The sequence below is a fragment of the Ictidomys tridecemlineatus genome, chromosome 6, assembly GCF_052094955.1.
Source record: "Ictidomys tridecemlineatus isolate mIctTri1 chromosome 6, mIctTri1.hap1, whole genome shotgun sequence".
Classification (NCBI taxonomy): domain Eukaryota; kingdom Metazoa; phylum Chordata; class Mammalia; order Rodentia; family Sciuridae; genus Ictidomys; species Ictidomys tridecemlineatus.
The window spans coordinates 80,707,424-80,720,936 of record NC_135482.1 but is presented as its reverse complement, the minus strand read 5'-3'; positions in this window follow the sequence as shown (position 1 = coordinate 80,720,936).

Sequence of the window (13,513 nt, the reverse complement as noted above, 5' to 3'; positions counted from 1 at the left end):
TCTAAATAATTCCAATGCATGCTAAATGTCTTCAATTTTGTCACTCTACTGACCCCAAAGCTTATTGCTTATCCTCGAACGGCTCCTAGTGAAGTGTGCCAGATAATGCAAGCAGTCTCCCCCTTTGCTAGCTTTTTCATTTTTAGAATTATAGCTTTTCCATAGGAAGCATATAGCATCTGGTGAAATTACCTCACCTTATCTTAATTTAATTCCTTCCTTCAGGATACTGATGTCGATTTTCACTCACGTCACAAAAAAGCCGGCATTTTGTCTTAGATTACACAGTGCCCCATAGGGTTTTATGATATACATATTATAAAATATTTTTTCCATGGAAAGTTCTATGTAAAATATTTAAATGTCCCAATGATGAAGATCTTGCCAACTTTGTGTATTGGAGAGAACAGCAGCATTTTCATCTCTCCTACAAAAATATATGTCTGCTGGATAAACCAAGGGATTCAAAGATACCAATGTTCAAGTAAGCCAGAAGGGATATGCTTTTAAAAAAATTTTTAACTGTAAAAAAATAACAGTCTTACATGTTAATGGGATATCATGAATGGTTCAATACATGTATACATTTTATAATCTAAATCAGAGTAAATGTATTTATTTCCACAAACATTAGTCAATTTATTATGGTGAAAACTTTCAAAATCCTTTTTACTAGCCTTAAAATATACAGTTATAGTTGTCATCTGGGATCACCATACTGTTCAATCAGATCTCCGAGTTTCTTGTGCCTCTCTATCTGTAATATTCATCAAAATTCCCCTGTTGCCCCTGCCCTCCCTCAGCATCCCTGGCCTCTAGTAACAATCATTGTACCCTCAACCTGGATGAGGTTTTAGATTTCACATGAGTGAGGTAATGTGGTGCTTGTCTCTCTGTGCCTGGCTTATTTCACTTAACCTGATGACCTTTGTTTCCATCCGTGTTGTTGAAAATGACAGGATTCATTTTTATGGCTGAATAGTATTCCATCATGCATACATACCACATTTTCTTTATCCATTCGTAAGTCGATGGACACTTAGGTTGTTTCCAATTTTGACTATTGTGAATAGTACTGCAATGAGAGATATGCTTGTAGGCCTGTGAGGCTAGTAAAAAGATTCCAAGGAGAAACATGGGGTGTGGGGGGCAGGATTGAACTTAAACAACTGAAAAAGGGAAAAATATATATATATATATATATATGCCTTAAAAAAAGGAGGACAGTAAAATACCATAAGACTATGTCCTTGAAACGCCACTTTCTGTTTCCAAGAACCTAGCCAAGTTAAAGGAAGAATAAGAACAGGCCCAGACTAGAATGTCCACATAAGTACCATCTTGAAAGACATGTTTTTCTTTCTCATGTATGTTGCAAATAGGGGCAGTCTGGTGTTGTCTGTAGGAGCTACTTTCTCGCATGCATGCCAGGACAGCTGCTCCTTGGAATGCTGGTTATACAAGGAGGAAAAGCAAACTAAGAAAACCAGTCATGTCACTGCTTCCATGGCAAAACTTAAAAAGCCCCTTTTCCTGTGATAATGGCACAGAATTGAGAGCACCATGGAGAGGGTGAGTGCTACTCATCCGGGAGACTGCCACAGGCCAAAGTTTCATGAGGAGCTGAGGTGCTATTTGGTGAAGCTCTATGAGGGACAGAGGTGCTATCTGTCCAGTCTGTCATCCCTGGACCATTCCCATAAGGATTTTTCAGTAAACCTTATGTCTAGGACCTTGTCTGCAGGTATTTTCTTTGATCTCTCAACAACTTATCCCACTGCCCAAACACAACCTATTCTAATACCCATACATACAACAATATGTAGTATGTACAACAACATGTGTGTATGTATGTAGACATACATGTAGATTTGATTAGAAACAGGCAAAATAAAAGGAGGTAAATAATAGAAGCAAGAGGCCAGCAGGTGGGAAAGATTACAGTGACCAGACCAGGGCTGGGCACAATAAACGAAAGGATTTTGCGAGATGTGGCCCCTGGCTAATGAATTTCTGTTTGTGCCATTGCTATCTAATGACAGAGAGACTCATCACAGAGTTCTAAGCCTAGGATTGAAGCGATCCAGTCAGTGGGTCATGTAGGTGTGAACAGGGTAATTCAGTTTGAAGTAAGATGTGGCTTTTAGGAAATCAGAAGGACTGAATTCTTTCCCCAAAGTAACCACTGGTGGAAAATAAAGCAGGTTTGGCTCATAAAAGCAAATACTATGTGTCAAGATAGACTTATAGCAAAGTGTTGTATTAGTATTTATTTTCTATATTTAAATGCTCCCAACTGTGGTAAATTACATTGTGTATATCCAGAATACCTAGTTCTAGAATACGCTTATTAGTGTCTCTGGGGAGGCAGGATGCAGAGAAGAGAATAACTAAAGTTGGGTTTCAAATTTCCACACCAGAGAGAACAGCTTTTGTGAGCAGGATGGATTATTACTTCCTTAGAGCTGCCATAACAACTACCACAAAGAGGGGTCACTTAAAACCAACCAAATTTAATTCTCTCGCAGTTCTGGAGGTTAAAAGTCAGGTGTTGACAGGGTTGGTTCTGTCTGAAGCTTTGAGGGAGCGCTCTGTCAGTCTCTGGGAACAACTGTCAATCCTTCCTGACTTGGAGATGCATCATGACTACACAGTCTGCCTCCCCCTTCACAGGGTGTGGGCCTGTCTTTGTGTCTTCATAGGGAGGTCTTTTCACATGGACACCTGTCACATTGGATTTGGGGCTGACCCTGCTCCATTATAGACTCATCTTAACTAATTTTATCTGTTATATCTTTATTTCCAAATAAGATCACATTCTGAGGTACTGGGGGCGGGGCTAGGACTTCAACATATCTTTTGGGGGAATAGAATTCAACCAAACAGAAAGTTACTGGTGAACTAAGGAGCCTCTGGGAAGTTGTGTCATAACGGACAGTTAAGAAAACTCACATTTCTATTCAACCTGCCTCAATTTGAATATAAAGACTTAAGTTATTCTAGCCTCCAGTGAGCTGTTGATAAACCAATTTGCCTATTATCATTTATACTTGAAAACTGACTACAAACCATGTTCTTTGCCTTGTAGATGTATTGTGACATGAGGAAACAATAAAATAATCATGGAAAGAAAGGGGGGGGAATGGGTGGAAAGTAAGAGAGATGGGAACTTCCAAAACACCTTCTTGATTTCACAGATAGTGATCAGCTTAAAGTTTAATTTGCTAGTTAGATTTACAAAATCAGAGGCACATCTAGAACGTGGAAAAGGGAAAAGCTCTTTAATAAAAACCACTGCAAACATTTCAAAAACATACTGTTGTAAAATAGAATTCAAAGTAAGATTAGAATTTTCAGTTTGTTAAAACCCAGGAGTTAAAGTATCATTATTACCACATTACTTGTTCATTCTTAGAAAACGATACCATTGTCTCCCTTCCAAGAGGAAACTGACCCTCCATTTTTTTTCTGCATTGTCCATGTTAGGCAATAAGTTCTTCCTGCAGGCCCATGTGTACAATATGTACTACATTGTTGCCCTCATGGGTTTAGTATAAATGTAACATCATGTTGTGCAAGAAGAATTCCACTATGATTTAATAGCTAACATTCTCAGAGGGAGCCATTATTTAAAACAGCATAAGAATTCAAGAACCATTTAGCCGATGAGATCTGAGCCAATTGGGATCAACTACCCTGTCATCATTCGTGCAGCGGAACATAAATATGGGTCAGATGAAAGGAAATGTGCAGGTCAAATGCAACAAATTGTTCCAAACAGTCATAACTGAAAGATAATGCTTTGCTTGAGTAGAGAGGAAGAAATAAGTAGATGTTTTCTTAACATTAAATACCAGAGTGAAACCAGAGTGACTGAACTAGAGCAATTGCCTGAGTCTAATGACTTCATTTCTGCCTTGTAATCTGGCTTAGCTAGGAGCTATGCCCTGTCTCATCTTCACCCTGGGATTTAGGCTGATTTAGCTGTCACAATCTGGAATATTGCCAATCACTGTGACAGAAGGAAAGATAGAAAGAGCTATCTTTTAGTACAGACTTGAATCTTCGGAGTTTCTACTTAGAAAAATCATACATCACTATGGTCACTTTTAATTTCATATCATTAGATGACCACACTTAACTCCATGGGACAGAGGAATTCAGTTCTGATACGGAGTGAATAGATCATCATAGATATAAAAACCAATTAAACGATAAAACTTTAAAAAGCATAGTATCTGTGTGAGCTGACATTAGGCAAAGGGTTCTTAAAATGGATGTGAAAGCATTAAAAAGTTGAAGTAAGTAGTAAAAATACCAATGACTCTTACAGATACTATACATTATTTAATAAGAATAAGTCTGATCCGTATGCACTTTCTGTAAAATTACATACAACGTAAGTTAAGCAAAAAATAGAAATTAAGAAGAATTTGTAGATTCTGTAGATATACTAGCTTTCATTGAATTGTGTACTTACAATATGTGAATTTTATGGCATGTAAATCATATGTCAATAGAAATTTTTATAAGGGTGCAGAATATGTGAATATTGCTTAATATTGGACTTGGCTCCATAACAAAAACTCAATTATAGTGACCTAACTAGAAGAGGTTTTTAGTTTTCATATATAACAAGAAAAGTTGGGGAGCAGTCAATCTAGTGGAATTTAGGCTCTTTGCAGCTTCCGGCTCAGCCATTCATGACATACAGCTCTTCTCTTCACTGTTGCAAGATAGATATTCCGTCTCCATGTATTAGATCATCATCCCTGTAGGCAGCTTGAAGAGATGATACAATATCTTTTAGTTGGCACTTTGCCACTCCTGATAAAGTTGTGATTTTGTTGATACGCAGCAAGGGGAGAATAGGAGATGATACAGATCGGATGTACAACTAATTCTTGTATCATGCTCTTTCATTGGCAGGATAGTATCAATGTTGTCCTATGTAATTACTTTTTTCCTTGCAGATATGCACTATAATTTATTGCACTACCCTCCAATTATTGAACATTTAGATAGCTTCTTATTTAACACTACAATTAATATCTTTAAAAAAATTTGTCTCATTTCTGATTGTTGTTTCAGTTTCTTGGGGAGCTAATGATACAAAGTTTATAAATAGTTCAAGATTGTTTTTTAGTTCTGAGTTATCATATAGCAAAACTAAAAATCTTCTTTCAAAAACTTACCAGTTACTTGGGACCTGAACAAATATTTTATCATTTAATTTACCATATGATTTTTTTAGTCCAGCACTAGAAACTTCATTTTTTAAGAAGCATAAATATACGGAGGCAACATTTGAAAGAGTAATAGAGTTTTGAGACTCTTGGTGACTGTATGACTCACATAAGGATAGTGATTAATGAAAGCAACATTGTACTCTAACAGTATGGTGGCAGCACTGGTGCGAAAGGGAAATGTAGTGATGACAGGAATGCTGGTAGTGATGGTGATGATGGTGAGGTGAAGATGGCAGTTAAGAGTGGAGGTGGATGTGGTGGTGGTGGCAAAGGTGGTGGTGGAGGTGGAGGTGGAGGTGGTAGGTGATGGTAATGGAGGTGGAGGTGGAGGTGGTGATGATGGTAGAGGTGGTGGTGAAGATGAAAGTGGTGGCAGTGGTATGCATGGTGGAGATAGAGGTGTTGGAGTGGTAGAGATGGTATTGGTAGTATGTGTGGTAGAGATGGAAGTGGTGATATTGGCAGATACGGCATCAGTACTGGTGTGGTTGGAACTGGTGGTGAAGGTATTGTGGAGGTGGTAGTGGAAATGGGGATGTGGTAGAAGTGTTGGTGGTGGAGGTGGATGCTGTAGTAGTGATAGAGGTGATGGTAGATGTAGTGGTGGTGAGGTTGATGGAATGAGTGGTGAAGGTGACAGTGGAGGTGGTTAAGATGGTGATGGTGGTAGAGGTGGTGGAGGTGGAGGTGGTGAGGTAGTAAAGGTGGTAGTAAGGGAGGTTGTGGAATTGGTAGTAATTGAGGTGGTTGCTGGAGATGGTGGGGATGCTCAGATTATAGGAATAATATGATTATCATGTTACTGATCACTATTAATGTCACAGAATCATCTATAGGCTACTTCTTAGTACTTTTTCTGAATTCTTACAGAGTCACTTCTTACAGAAACCAGCTATTATTATAACTACAAATTACTTATAGCCTTCAACACTTTGACACCTATAACTTGGGAGTGCTTTGCATTGGATCCTTGATAGATACTTCCTACTTCTTGTGCTGGAGCTTCTCTGATGCTGTGGCATAAGACACTCTTGTACCAAGGTTCAGCATTTGTGCATACAGACTCTGGAAATGCAGGGGTGTTAATGCCCATGGAGCTATCCTTAATAAATGTGGAATGTGAGCTGATGCATAAATGCTTTCCCATTTTATTCCTTGGGGAAATCATCCATATATAAAAAATAAATCTCCTACAGAGACCCAAGATTGAACTCCTTTTCCCCTAAATTGTAACCAACTTCTTCTCCTTTATAGCCCTTTATTGTTACATCTTAGAATCGGATTCCAAATTGAGTGCCTAATCATAAAACTTTCTTTTCAGTTCTGCTTTTAAGAAAACAAGACAAACAAGACAGGAAAGGTATTTCAAGAAAGGCTTTATGTAATAACATTCCCTAGGTTGGTCATCCATGGTTCAGATAGCCATAGTTTCATTTTACTCATGTATTATAAATTTGATCCATAAGAATTTATCTTCCATATGACTGCCATGATATTTAGACCCCATCACAATGTCTGGTGCCAATTGGGTGCTCAATAAAGCTTCATGAATAAATAAAAGAACAAATTAAAAGTAGACAATTTTGAAGCCCAAGTGCTAAGCTTATATTAATACAGATGTCTCAGTCAGAGATTGGTATCCATTTGTAAAGTAAATTAGAATCAGATAATTATTTGGTATATCCTGACTTAGAAGAGAGTTGGGTAATAAGAAAAACATGTCATGAAGCAACAGATGACTATGTAACCCATTCCTGTTTCTCTGGATAAAGTATATAAATCTAGAATTTCCTTACTCTCAAATGCTTTTTTTAAAAATTTCACCAATGTACCACATGTTTTTACTCCCTATGTGGTAGTCATACCACAATTTTCAAGCTTATAATTTATTTCACTTAGCCTTGGTTATATTTTAAGGTTATCACTGTTAGTCTTTTTATATCATCAATAAAATGACTCTAACTCACAATACAAGATGGGCTGTTGTGGGTTCATCCTGAATAAAACTCATTCCATAGCCTTAGAATGAGCCTTGGTTCTTATATCTTACTTCAAATTTTGAGAGAAAGCTTTCTGTTGAGTCCTTTGTAATGGCTTTGAGTCTCAGAGCCCAATGGATCACTTCTGCTGAAGAGGATATACTCTGTCCTTTCAACCTTTTAAAATAATGCATCCTGAATCCTCAGTAAAGGCCCACTGGACCACCTACCCTTCCATCACACAAATAGACAAAATCTTTAGCAATCTTTTCCCCAAATTAATAATTATTGCTGAGGTTACAACATAAAAATATTGATTCCCTTATTTTGATTTAAATTCAATAAGTAAATTAAAATAAATCTAAAACACACATTTAGACTGACTTTTGAGAGTGTATTTATCATTGTCCTAAAGGACCACCTATTACATATGAGACCACCAATACTCTGACATCAAAATTTGAGACCATTTATCCATACCACAGCAAACGCACATTCTGGCAAAGAATGAAATGAAATAAACATGGCTTTTATTTGTTAAGTAGGTCTCATCTTTTTTAAAAAAACAACTTGTTTTTCTTATCCTTTTTGATTGGACTGCAAAGGATCTGTGTTATTATCTCTACCTTCTCCTGTTCTATGAAAACAAACCAGAGAAAAAGAGCAAAGTTAGCAATAGCATAAGGCTTCATTTATTGCATAGTGAAGAACCTGCTACTAGTGACTTAGGGCTGAGTTCACTGGTTATATGCCTTTGAATGTGATTAATTTATCTCCAGTAGGTGTGTTAACTGCAGTTCTCATAGATTAACTCATTTAGGCAGAGTTAAAAATTTGAAATGAATTGTGGCTAGGTCTTCAGTTCTGCTCTAACATTCATTCTGACATTCTTTTTGATATTTTGCCTAAACAAATGTCTAGATTTCCCAGCACTCTTTCTCTCTTGCACTTACATAAAGGTGCAGGCATTGATTCAGGTATGACCAATGGATATGTAAGGACATGGTGTGAGGAGTTCCCAGGAAGACTTCTTGAAAGGGGATGGGAATCCTGAGAACATCTTTGGTCATTTTCTCCTTCCTTTACCTGAAATACAGGCGTAAATTTTTTTAAAAAAATATTTTTATTTTTTTATTTTCAGCGGACACAACATCTTTGTTTGTATGTGGTGCTGAGGATCCAACCTGGGCCGCACGCATGCCAGGGGAGCGCGCTACCACTTGAGCCACATCCCCAGCCCCACAGGCGTAAAATTTTGAAAATGAGAAACACAAGAATCTATGCTAAGGATGAATCAGCAAGCAAGAAAGGAGGCGAGCCCTGGTGAAACTGCCACTAAGTGACAGAGAAACTTTTACCTTGTTTATACTTATGTCATTTGTGTTTTCCTGATTTATGCAGTCAGACATAATCTTGCTCAGCACAGAAGGGAAGACAATAGAGAGCCAGTACATCTCTAGGAAACATAAGCAGAATAGCTTGTCTTGATCCTGATTTCCTGCCTGTTCTGCTACCAAGTATCTGAAGACTGGAGAGAGGGATGTCTCTCGTGAGCCATGAGTTTAAAAATACAATGTGATCCCTTCCCTTCCTTTCCCCTCCTTCTCTCTCCTCTCTCTTTCTCTTTTCTTTCTATGAATCTTGGTAGGAGGCGAAGAATTCCCAAAATACCAGTTTCTTACTTCCCCAGCTCTTATAGGCATCAATCAGATGTGCTCACCTGGGGTTTTGATTTAGGAGTAGTGAAGTAGGGATGGGAGAATTCTTTCTTGAGACAATTTTAATGTTGGCAGCATCCTTTAAGGGCAGTGTTATGGTTTGGATGTAAGGTGTCCCCCAAAAGCTCACATGTGAGATAATGCAAGATTTAGAGAGAGATGATTGGATTATAGCCTTACCTAATCAGCGAATTAATCCCTAGTGGGACTAATTGAGTCGTAACTGGAGGCAGGTGGGGTGTAGATGGAGGAGGTGGTTCATTGGGGGTGTGGCTTTGGGGTATATATTTTGTATCTGGAGAGTGGAGTCTCTCTCCCCCTCACTCCTCATCGTCACAAGCTGCTTCCCTCTGCCATACTCTTCCATCATGACGTCCTGCCTCTCTGAGCCTAGAGGAATGGAGTCTTCGATCCGTGGATTGACATCTCTGAAAATGTGAGCCACTAAACAAACTTTTCCTCTCCTAAAATTGTTCTGATCAAATATTTTAGTCATAGCAGTGAAAAAGCTGACTAAAACAGGCTGATGGCAAAGAGCCAGCTATGAAAAATGTCAGTGCCCTTAGTCAACATCTTAAAGGAACACATGCAATGAGGTGGTATGCAAACCACAGAGAAAGACCTATGGGGTGTCTGAGTAGGAGGGTGTTAGAAAGAACTTTAATTGAAGTCTTTGGCCTCTGGCTGGATGATTTGAGGGAGAATCAAAGAAGCAGGTCTTACTGTAGACAGGATGTTGTGAGAAGATGGGAATTTTGTTTTAAGATGGGAAATTCTATGCTTAAGTATCTAAATTTTATAGGGAAGGAAATCTATAGCATGTATAAAGTTGTATTAGAGAAGACAGTAACAGTCACTCATTTATCAAGAGGAAGGATCTTTGGTATTTTGTGTTAAATTTAAAAGAATGTTTTGTGAGGTTTTGTCCAGCTGGAGAACAATATGGCTTAGCTGTGGATATCAGGTCAGTTTTTAATATCCTTGAGACCAAGCCATGAGCATCAAATCAATGATCAAATGCCAGGGAATGCTTTTTATAAATTTCTTCCTGATCATTCCTGGATGCCAACAGTATCAATGGCATGAGCTGTGGCATCTGGTGTTTCTTGTAGTTTCCTCACTGGACAGATCCTGTATTATAATTTTGATCTTGATTCTTTGTCTCTTCCCATTTGCTGAGGCCAGTTTCCCAATCTTGCAAATAATTCTATGAACAACCTGATACCCTAGCAATAAGCTTTTTTTCATACTTAAATCAGATAGTCAGCTAAGACTCTACCTACTTTCAAGACTGAAAATAACATAAACTACTTAAGGCTGAACCATCCATGAGTTATTTAAAATAGTGACACATTTTCTCCTACGTAGGAAGTTATTCATTTTGCTGATTTCAGTTGCATCCTAAAGACATTTTGCTATTTTAAAACTCTAATGATATAATTTTGGAAAACCTCTATTATCTGCATAAGTGATAAATCTTTAAAGAGAATCTGGGAGCATATTTGTGGCTAGATGATTTGAGCTGATTAGTCTTGAGTCTCATGGAATACCCCATGAACAAAGAGCAAATGTAATATCTTAGACAAGAAATACAATATAGTTCACTTTAAACAGGAGCATAGCAGTGAATAGGGCCTTATCCCAGCTTTCAAAACGAAGTTCAGATAAGGCTAAGAATTGGGAACATAAGCTAATGCTCACAGCTGATGAAGTTGACCAGCTGGTAAAATTGACAAGCTGTGCAGGCCATTGAATGTGTCTGAGGAAACAGAACAGTCAGGTGTGAGAATGAAAACACACAGTTCAAGATTCTGAGCTTCTTGGAAAGAGATAAAAGAAGTGTAGGTTAAAAAGATCTAAAGCTCCCCCAAATCTTTGGAATCAGGTGAGTAAGCACCTTCTTCATTTGGGAAACAGGAAGATCTAAAGGAACTGGAACAATTATTAAGGACCAAGGGATACATGTAGGAACTCCTACATGTTTTGGTTTTATCCCTAGATGGGATAAAACCAAAACCCTGCGTTGATCTTATCTGTAAATTGTGTCATTTCAGATCAATGTACTTAGTTAAAATGTGGTCTTACTGGAGTACAGTGTACCCTATTTCAGTATGACATCATAAGAACAGTGTGTCCTTATAAGAAGAGGGGGAGAAACATGGAAACACATAGGGTAAATGCCATGGGATAATGGAATTAGAGGTTGGAGTAATGTATCTACAAATCAAGAAGCAGCAAAGATTATCAATAACACCAGATGTTAGAAAGATATGGAATAGGTCATCCCCAAAATTTCAGAGAGACCAAGACCTTGCAGACAACTTGATTTCAGACATATCTCTAATCTTCAGAACTATGAGAGTATAGATTTCTGTTTTATGCCACCCACCTTCTAGTGATTTGTTACTGTATCCCTAGGAAGATAATATACCCAGAAAAGGTGGTGGGAGTGAGTGTGACTCACTTGACTTTGAGCTTATCTTGTGAATTATTGTGAACTGTATTTACTTATGATCCACTCTAAGAAAATGTTGAACTTGGGGGAAATATGTGGCTATTAGAAATCCTACAAATTCATTAAGGTAGTTAACTTACCCTTTGTGCTTTGGCACAAGAAAAAAAATAGTTCAGATATCTGCATTTAGTTATGGTGTGTGTGTGTGTGTGTGTGTGTGTGTGTGTGTGTGTGTGTTAAACTCCTTGTCATGAATTGTAAGAGTCCATCTTTTATTCAGATGGGGAGAAGTCCACATGCCCTGGGAGACTAAGGGCAGTAACAATTAAAAGACATTACTTTGGAACTCAGAAGAATCTATGACATCTTAAGAAGGTGTGTTTGGCCTTACTCTTTTAGCACACTGACAGCACATACAAAGCACCCAGCACATATTTGTGAAAGGAAGGAACTGGTAACTCCAGGACAGGTAAGAAATGAAAACTGACAAAGGCAGCCAATTGGAGACCAACTTCTCTCTTTTCTGGACTGTCCCCTCATAGAGTATGTGATGGTTAATCTGAATTACCAACTTGATTGGATTAAGAGAAACCAAAGATTGTGAGGTTTTTGGGTGTTTCAGTGAGAGTGTTTCTAGGAATGATTGACATGTGGGACAGCAAACCAAGGCAGAAACCCACCTTAAGTGTGGGCACAGTCTAATAGATAAAAGATTTAGATGGAAAAAAGGTGGAATAACAAGGAAGCAGCAGCAAATGAAAGCTTGATTCTTCTTGAGTGAGTTTTGATTGCTAGGGCAAGTGCCTGTGGATATCAGATTCTTAACCAGTGACTCTTCAGGGAGTTTCCAGGCCTTTGGGTCCAGAATTAGGGCATTGATCCCTCTTGTTATCAGGCTGCAGCTTCTTGGACTGAGCAGCTACTTGTTCCTCCAGTTCTCCAGCCTGCAGATGGCCATTGTGGAACTATCTATCTTCTGATCATATAAGCCAGTACAATAAATCCCTCCTTTTTTTGGTTCTATTTCTCTACAGAACACTGACTAATACAGACTAGATGCAAAATCCATTTTAAAAGAATATCCTACTTTTTATTTGATCAACATAAATCCTTTGGGTAAACTAAGAACAGTTCTTTCTAGTTGCATTTTTTTTTTTTGGTTCAGCTATTAAGAAATACTTAAGGTCTAAGTCTTCATCTGCAATTCAAGAAATTTGTTTCCTTCTTAAATCTTTTTATAGTAACAAAGTTGACCCATTCATATCCTGTCAAAATAACTATAATAACTATCAACCTTAAATCTACTATATTAAATACATAGAACATTTCCATATATGATATGTATTTTAATATCTATATTTCTTGTATCTCCTTATTCATTCCTTTTGTGTTTCATATCTAGGAAAAAGACAGCAGGAAGCTCTTATCTAGGTATATAATGGTCATGTTTAAACCATAACACCACCTGTCACCACTTTACTCACTTACTTGTAAACATGTTGGTGGAGTGAGATGGGAAAGGGCATAGTCTTCTCTTTCACATATCCCTCACTCCCATCTGTGCATTCACAGTGCCTGGAACACTTCCTAGCTCATAGACTCACTTAAGGTAATACTAGGTGTGAGAAGTTATAAAGTTTCAGGTGAGGCAATAAAAGAAAAAGACATTACATGGAGTTTCCCAAGTAGAAACATATACAGATCCTATATTAGTATCCATTCTGCATGTACAGTAAATCCTTGTGCGGGTGTTGATACAAACATGATCAATGGGCAGGGTCATGTGGCCATAAAACATGGCTGCAGAGAATTGCCTCTTTGGCAGAGGCAGGAAGTGAAATAATTTTGATTAGGGAAAGAGTAGGCACTCATGTTTCCTTTCCTCTGTACAAGATATCTTTTCCTCTTAAGCAATCTCCTGGGATCCACTCGGTCTGGTTAGCCCTTCAGATCTTCCCTGTTATTTTGCTATTTTGGAAAAATCAATTCTTCCACCATTTCCTCCTTGTATATCCATTATCTTTTGGATAAGAGACTTTGAAGATCCCATAAATCCTGAGCCAAATCTTGAGGCATGGAAAACTTGTTTCCCTTTATACTAAGGCAGGGAAG